Raw genomic sequence first — 9,410 nt, forward strand, 5'->3', positions numbered from 1 at the left:
GGTGTATTCCTGTGTTTCTTTCTACTCCTAATGTGGATAGAAAAATTCTTAGTATTCACCCCTAGTAGTTGATGACAATGACAGTAATAATAGTGATGATGATCATGATGATAATAGTGAAATAATTTACATCTAAATAAAATGTTTCCATTAAATAATTCTATAAACTTTGCAAAATGATGCAGTGGGACCACTTTACTCAGTTACTGAACTGCAGCCACCTCAGGAGTCAATCACAACATCTGCTCAAATATGGGTAAGGTCAATCCTGTATGATCAGGAGAAGGAATAAGCCATTATTACTATTATGTAATAATGAAAGGGAAAGTATTTGAGTTCAGGTTTGTAGGAAAAAAACAGCTAAAACCTCTTTGCTTCCAAGAAAAGTCCCATATGGTGTTTAGAAATTGTTAGGTTTCTGAGTTTTGCTTCAACCTAATGGCAAAACCTTAAGCTGTGCAGTGATCCCAACATCATACTGGAGGAAGGACAAAACCTGGCTGTGACATACCAGCACTGTAAATTCCCAATAAGGCTGTAAAACATATCCTGAGGAAGTTTCAGGAGGAAGCCTATTGGCACCATGCACTGAATGAAGTGAACTGCTTTTTAAGATGGCGATTTACATCCCAACCTATCACTTTCATCTTAATGAATTTGGTATTATTCAGCACAGTGGATTTAATTAAAGATATTTAAAGTATTTAAATTATTAATGAATTAATAATTAGAAATAAGTATTTTAATCAGTGACTGAATAATGCATATTATTAATTCCATTCTTTTGCAAATAATGGTCTAGGTTTATTCTGTTCCCTGCGTTTTCAATTCAGCACTGTTTAGAAGTTGGAGCTCTGTTATACTGGCTTGTTGCAAAATGTAGTGAGTGCAAAACATCTTATTTAATGCAGTCCAAGAAAACACACATGCATGCGGGAAAAAGAAAGTGACATGGTTTCCTAGAACTCTGCTAAAATCTCAGTGGTGATTAGATACAGTGGTGTGAAGAACACTGGAAAAAAACAAATCACAAGTCATCAACAAAAAGGTTATAATTATGCCAGAGAAAATTTACAAATTTTATACCACTAGAGAGAGGACAAGAGGTAATGGCATTAAATAGGAAAAGGATAGGTTTAGATATTAGTAAAAAATTATTTTCTGTGAGAGTGGCATTGTAAAACATTGGAACAAGTTTCCCACAGAAGTTCCCACAATGTCCCATCCCTGGAGGTGCTCCAGGCCAGGTTGGATGTGGCTTTGAGCAACCTGGTCTAGTGGAAGTGCCCCTGCTTATGGCAGGGAGGTGTGAACTAGATGATCTTTAAGGGCTCTTCCAGCCCAAATCATCCTATGCTTCTATGCATGTGCCCGCAGAGTCTTGCTCAGCACAATATCATGCATAATCATGTATTTGTCCCTCATATAGGCAACAAACATGGGCTAATCTGGGAGCAGCTGGAGAAGCCTTCAGAGACCATACACCCAAGCACATCCACAAGTAAATTTAATATTGCTAGGGCACGAAGTGGGTCAGTGTGTTACCAGACAGGCTGTTGCAAGTCACCTGTGCACTGTGGACTGGCAACAGACATCCTGGCAGGTGGTGGCCCTTTGGTGGCATATTCATATATCTGCAACTCCAGACTGCCTTCTGCTCTACAGAGACTTATGGTGTGCCCAGCTGTTCACTGTATATTCAGGGTTAGTTGAGAATCAGTCCTTAACCAAACCAACCTCTAAATTCCCTTAATTTCTGACCAGGACTGGATTTAGACACCAGCCCTGACCATTTAGCAAGTCTAGGCTCTGTGTCCCCTGTGGCTTCTGCTCATACTGCCATGCGCATTCATGACTTAGTTTTGTCTCCAGGGTTTTGCTTGCTCAGGTCCACTGCAGAGACAAGCCCTGTCAATACTAAATCTGCCTGAAAGGAAGGCTGATGCAACAGCAGAGAACACATCAGCTGCATTGGCCCTGCAGGGACTCCCGACTTCCCAAGCAGGAAATACCACTGGGAGAAGTGTGTCATGATGGTGTAACCATGAACAGAGTCCTGCCCTCTCCAAAACAAGCTGCTTTGCCAGAGACATTGCACCCATCTCCGTGCCAGCCACAGTGAATCAAGCCATTATCTGTGTGGGTGCTTTTTTCCCTTTAATGCAGCTGCCATATATCCAAAAAACAAGTCATTAGGAGCATAGCAGTATTAGTCAAATGAACTTTGTTTTTCAGAGGGATGAAAAGCAGTGATACAGTTCACAAGTAGTGAGTGTCAGTGGGTGGGAGTATGACGCAGTTTTCCAAGCTCTTTTCTTTCATGTGACCAAATTTTCATCCCTGCAGTGACCTCTTGCATAATTGCTGCCGAAGGTCGCACAAGGTTTGTTTTTCCCAAGCTCCCAGGCAGAGCGAACTGGCCAAAGGCTTGGGATTCAGATGGAGAGGAAATGCTGCTCCTCCAGGCCACGGCAGTGCTGTGAATTTGAGGCTCTGGAAGAAGAGCCTGCTCTGCTTGCTGGTTGCTTTCTTTATTTCAGTACCATCTATTCCTCCACTGGGACATAGATGGTCCAAAGCTTTTTCCACTGTGCTTTCCAAAGAGGAACAACAGTCTCTTTCCTGAAATACTTTATTCCAGTTCCACCTCCAAGGACAGCTGTGATATCTGCTTCCGTCTTGGGTTGCAATGCAAAATGTAACTGGGGTACATATTCTATCACCATCAGTTGAAATCAGGAGGGGCAGTGTTCTTTCTCTCTTCCATGACCCATCCTCCCTTCAGGGGACATCTTCTGTTAATGGGCCATTGAGGCTCACTGCATGACTGATAAAATGAGATCATTCCATTGAGATATGCTCAATGGAGGAGCCATTGCTCCTCCACCCAGTGGGAGGAGCCAAGCATTCCTACCTAGTTAAAAATCTGAGAGTCAGAACATCAGAGCAGCCTGTTTCCACTGGATTCCCAGAGGAAGACCGGACCCATCTACACCATCACTGGACCTTCAGGGAAACTACACCCTTCTACAGGATCATTATTTCAACAGAAATGCATCTGTCACTCAAGGAGGACAGCAGCCACAATTTTAATTGGACTGCTACCAACACCCTGACCAACAGGGTGCCAGGCTGCATTCTGACTCTGTCAGTGGTGGGTTTTTTTGTACTACTGCATTTTTTTTTTTATTTTCCATGTAAAGAACTGTTATACCTATTCCCATATTTTTGCCTGAGAGCCCCTTAATTTCAAAATAATAATAATTCAGAGGGAGGGGGGTTATATTCCTCATTCCAAGGGAGGGTCCTGCCTTCCTTAACAGATATCTGTTTTTCCAAACCAGGAAGGCTTCCAAATAATTAAGATAAGCTTAAAGAAGAGGCTTTTACAGACTTCTTTTCCTCCTCATTAGTCTGCCAACTTCATCTCTCAGCCCATGCTAAGGTCAAGAAACACCTTGTCAGAGCACCAGTATAATACAAAATCTCCCACAGTGTCTCTGTATTCCTCAAGACTTCTAAGACACAGGAGAACTTGACAGAGCATGAATATGTTGCTAGTGGATCAGTTTTTGATATTTGGCTGTGAGGGATGTAATTGTGGGGTATCTATATAAGCTGTAATTCAATGAACTGAATTTATTTCTGCAGGGGGCAGTTAGGTAGCCTAGTGTTTCCTAATCCTGTTTTACTTAATAAAATTATTCCTGCTAGCTGGGTAGAAAGATGTGTTACTCTGTGACTACCACATGATAAAAGGAGACATCAGTAGTGTACATGAATCCTTCCTCAGACTCCATCAGATCTAGGGCCTCTGTGGTTCCTCAGGAAGAGAATTAGCATACTTCTTATTGAAATGTTTTTGGGGGTTGGGATTTGAGGTTTTTTTTGTTGTGTGTGGTTTTTTTTCTCTCATATACAGTTGCATCAATTTCCTGATTAAAAGAATTAAATTGTTTAGTTTGCATAGACTTTTGTGAACATTTACAAAGGAACATTTGCTGTTAGGCTAAAAATGGTTTATTGCAGCACCTGCAGTTCCCATAATCCTGAGTTGTTAAGGAACTGGACAACTTTTCCTCCTTCTTAGCATGAGAAACACTTCTCACGATCCTACTCATGAAAAGATTGCATTGGGGTCCTCTCATAAGTTTTCTTGGGCTTCTGCCACTGGAGGAGGGAGTCCATAAGCAGCAGCATCTGGCAGAACATCTGCATCAAGTCCCTGCTGACATCCTCAGATCTGTCTGCCCAGGCTCACTCCTCCCTTCATATAGAACTTGACAGATCCTGTACCCCACTGCCAGACAACCTCAGCAAGTACTTCTCTCTCCAAGGGAGGCTGTGTCAGTTTTTCAGTGTGTTTATCTTGTGTTACCTCATTGCTCACCTGATGGAAGATTACTCAGACTCTTCAAACTGCTTAGGCTCTCTGGAAGGAACCTGATGAAGAACCGAGATTTGAGCAAGCTGGAAAGCCTGATCTAGGTGCAAAGATAAGATCCAGCCTTCTCCAGACCAATGATCAAGGAGTTTTAATTCTTTACAGATGACTGGAAAGCTAAGTAACTAATCTAAATGTCAGTGGGTGGATGTGACAGATCTGCTCCTCAAGGCTTTGCAAGGAAGCAGCAAGGAAGTGCTGAAGGTGCCCAGGTCAGCTCCATAGCTGTTTGGCTGAAATCCAGTTATATATTTTCTTCTGTTATTCTACATCACTTTGAGTTATACATTATTGTAAACACCCTCTGGTAGACCCTTTCAAAGCAATTGAGTAACTCAATGTTTAACATAGATACGTTAATTTTCTTGTTTAAGTTCTGGGAAATACAAAGTCATTTTTCATTCTGAGTTTGCAATGACAATCCTTAAACTACTGGTGGAAAAATAGCTTTGTGGAAATTATTCTAGAGATCTGTTCTGTAAGGAATGGTGGATCAATGAAATCTTCCTTTCTGTATTTGTATTATCTTCAAAATTGAATGAACATGTTTGATGACTATGCACAAATCCTGTGTTGCAGGAATGATTCTTATTTTCAATGCTCTTGCTCATGGGGAACATTTTTTCTTTTTTCTATCTGTAAAAATGTATAAAACAGATTTTTTTTTTCTGTAGATAGGAATTAATTTAGCAAAAGACATCTCTTCTGTGTATAGGAGCCTAATATAGTGTAGAAGAAGCACTTACCACTGTGGGTTTGAGGGTGCTACATTCAGAAGCAAAGTGGGCTGTCTCAGATGTGCTGCCTCTCCATCACCCCATAACAGTGACATAAGCCCAGTTGCAGCTGTGTGTACATGAGAGGTTGAATAATGCATGGGAACAGTCTCTTGAGCATTTATTTTAGTCTTTTCATTTGTCCTTCAGACATTTCCCACTCCATTGTGATAGCAACTTGAGAATTTCCTAAGACAGAAGATAAAACTCACTGACAAGGAAAAATTTCAAAACCATTGCTCTTGTTGGAGTCATACATCTGATATTCCTGTGGAGAATTTATCAAATTTCATCATCACAGTCTTTAGAAACAGTTATACATACTACAAGTAATTTTTATTTTGAGGTAACCCTTAACCAAAGGGATGCATATATTATTCTGTAACATTTCAGATGAGAAGTTGTATTTGAACGAACTGTATCACTAAAAAATAAAGGCCTCTTCTATTAATTAAAGACAGCTGATGATCAGTTTATGAGAAAATAAAAAATTCAGATTTATTCTCATGAATAACACAGTCATGTTTGTAACTTATTTTAAAGTGAACTCAGAAGCCTCCATGTATAAGTGCAAGGACTGTAAAATGTAATTCACAAGAACAGGCTGCTCTTCAAAATAAACATCTATACAGTGTACTGGAAGAATGCCCACACATATATTGCCCAACTTTAAATTAATTTGTGGCTTTGGTAATGATCTAAAAAAGCCACTCTACTCTCTTTCCTGTTTAGTGCATCCTGTTATTACTGGAGCAGCAGAGATAGAGTGAAACAAAGGCAGAATACTGCCTGAGAAGAGCAGTTCAAGACAGGCTATGATTAATGAGCAGATAAAGATAAACATGGTCACCTGCAGTCATGAGCTCTTTAGGGCAGCAAAACCCCATGTTAAAACAGCCCTGCCTTGAGTAGACAAGCATAGTACCCTAGTTCATCTTAAGCTGAAGGAAGTAATCAAAAGGGAAGTTGTGACAAACCTGAGTTTCACCATGCTTGTGGCTCTAAAGGCTCCTAAGGCAGGAAAGGCTAAATAAAGCTGCCCTGAATTCACAATTTGCTGTCCTCACCAAAACAGAAAAGGTTTTACCACATTACACAGCAATAGTGACTTGAGGCCTCTTCAGCTTCAGCCGGATGAGATCAGGGGAGATGACAGGTCATTCCCCAGCCCATCCTTGCAAAAGGATAATGCAGCAGACCTCATACTACCCAAGAGCAGTAGGCATGGGTGAGGCATTCTTTGACTGACAGGAGTCCCACAGACAGTAAGCAAAGCAACTATGCAGAACAGTTTCAAAAGGACAACAAAAGACAATTTTTCTGGCATCTTCCCGAGAACCTAATAAATAAAAGTGAAAAGGCTGAATGTTTCAGCTTCTGCTGACTTGTGGTAACAAATCAGACACCAGTAATGGTAGGAGACTCACCCTGTAGGTTAAGCTCTGCTCTATTCTTTTTGTAGCCTGTCCAAAGCAATCCAGGACTGCAGTCCTACTCTAAACACCAGCAGCTCCCCACTGAGCAGGAGAAATGCTTTAGGAGTGCAGAATCAGCAAAAGGGCTCCCCGGCCTTTGCCCTCCACATCCCTTCTCTCTGCCAATAGTCTCACAGAGAAGGTGCCTCTAAAGAAATGTGGACATTGCCAGTATCAAAACATTTACAGTTAACGCTGCAACAGACACACAAAGCTACTCTAGCTTGGCATAATGTGACTTCCTTACACATGAAGGTAGCAGCAACTACTCTGGCTTATGCTTTGTGTACACTCCCAAACCTTGTTTCTTTCTTACTTAAATAAATGACCCATTGGTCCAAGAAGCTGCTTTGCTCCAGGCACCTTTTTTCCTTTGCGGTCCTTTTTTCATCCTGTGAAAACAGAAGTTGTGATAGCTCTGACTTTGTATCAGACTTAGCTCCTCTTGACCAACAGGGTGAGTTGTGAGGTGGATGGCTCCTGAAAAAACCAGCCACTTTGCTTTGGTTTTCTTCCAGTCTTGTTTCTGGATGAAGTGTGATAGAACAACGACACCTGTTTGTCATCAAACTCCAAAGTGCATACTCACCTGTGGCTGCACGATTTTAATGTCTACAATATCTTTGTGAAATGGCAAAAAGAGTATGAAAGATCTTTATATTGCTCAGTTTTTCCACAGTTCAGCAAAACCAAGCTCTTTGCAGTTCATACTTGTAACTGATGTGGACATACACCTTTTAGGGAGAGTTTGGGCAAGGCATGAATTGCAGTCCAGGGTGGACAGCTTTCCCATGCTGTATATGGCTATGGAGAATAAGACAACAGAATCAAACCTATTGATTGACTAGTCAGGTATTTATTTAACAGGCAAAACCAGTACAACAATCATGGAAGCTAGAAAAAAATGTAGCACTGAAAAAAGTATTCATGCAGAATGAGTATTGTACTTGAACTATCCTCCACAATCATCAGTTAGTCTGTCCCAATATTTATAGTTCATCATTACAACTGCCAAAACTGGCACCCACCACGATTGTTGTCTCAATTAAGGACAGTAAACAGATTGTCCCATTTTTTTAATGAAAAAATCTAAAATGTAATACTTCACAGTTTAACATGTTTATTCATTTAAACGAGCTAAAAAATAGTGGTGTGACATCTGCTTGAGAGACACTGGTACCTAACATTTTGGCTGTCTCCCCACTAATTTGATTGTGATTAAGGGGGGATAAAAGGATGAGTAGAGGATTCTGTCAATTAAATGAATAGATGAACTGCAAAAAATATTTTTTTCACTCTTGGAAATGTGTAGAAAGAAATACATCTACAAAAATGCATTACAGCAAACTAAGAGGATGATGGGGAAAAGTACTGCAAAATATCTCTGCCGGCTCTTTCAGGAAAAAATATTGTAAGCATAAGATCACAGATAATCTTTGCCAATTTATTCATCTCATGGCTTCACTTCCCAAAGTGCAGGCATAATCCACTATAAAATCTTTTAGGATGCAGTTCCAAAATCACATTTCTGCTGTCTTATTGAGGTGCCATATTGTTATTTTCTTAGTCATAAGCACCACTAATTACTATGCTACTGTAAGTGGAACTTGAAATGTGATCAAGATCTCTAGTATCTCTTTTGCTGGCAGTCTAACTTGCCTACTCGGCTTTTCAGTTCTCTGCAGAGAATCTCCTGAATGCATTTGACCTTCCCCAACTGGCTCAGTTGCACCTTGCAGGGACAATCCCTTATCAATCAGCACTCTACTGGGAGCTCCTAGCAGAGTTTTCCTTCTAAAAATGGCAGCATTCAAAACTTGGCCCTAAGTCAGCAGATGAGCCTCTTCCATGGTAGCAACTTTCATGGAAGAGGCATGAACAGTTTTGGAGGGCTTTCACTGCGTTTTCCTTTAGTAGAGCTGTTCAAAAACCTATGTTTTCAAACAAAACTTTTAGGTCAGCTGCTCTAGAGGACACCCAAGTAAACAGATGAGTTTGCTCGTGTTGGAGCTACCTGCAGTTAGGTGTTTGTCCTGTGGGGTGACTATGATGCCTCTGTATCCCCAATTGTCTGTTCTGTGTGTGCCGTATGTTGTGTTCTGTACCTTTAAGAGTAGTTTGGAGGGTGAGCAGGGAAAGAAGATGCACGAAGTTTGTTTCGAAAAGTGTTCACTCCTCCACATTCTTCTGTCCTTCTTCCTCGGGACTATGTGTTCATCGGACAGCAGCAAAGAGAGAGGGTTTTTTTTAACTTTTAGTTAGTTTAGCTAGCTGAGGCAAAGAAGCTTCCTGGACTGTTTTTTTCCTTTTCTTGGGATTGTTTAAATCTGCTCTGGACTGAAAACCCAGAGGAGGACTGGGATCTGGTACCCGTGGCCCACCGGGGCCTGGACCTCGGCATTTTCCAGCACTGAACGGACTGGGATTGATAAGAGACTGAGAGAGCTGAGCTAACTCCTGGCAAGGACTTCCTCAGTTTTGCCATCTCTCTTCAGAGCAGCGAGAGGTTTTATTGTTTCAATTTTTTTTTTTTTTTCATTCCTCATGCTCGTGGGCATTTTGTTTGTTAAATAGTTTTTTCCACTTTTCTCTGAGGAAATTCTTTTCCCAGACCAGCTGGGGGAAGAGGCCATTTGGGTTTTGTCTCCAGAGGAACCCCATTTGGAGGTTTCCTCCCAAATTTGCCCTCAACCAGGACAGTGTTGCAGCACAATC

This window comes from Sylvia atricapilla, chromosome 1 (genome assembly GCF_009819655.1).
Source record: "Sylvia atricapilla isolate bSylAtr1 chromosome 1, bSylAtr1.pri, whole genome shotgun sequence".
NCBI classification, from domain to species: Eukaryota; Metazoa; Chordata; class Aves; order Passeriformes; family Sylviidae; genus Sylvia; species Sylvia atricapilla.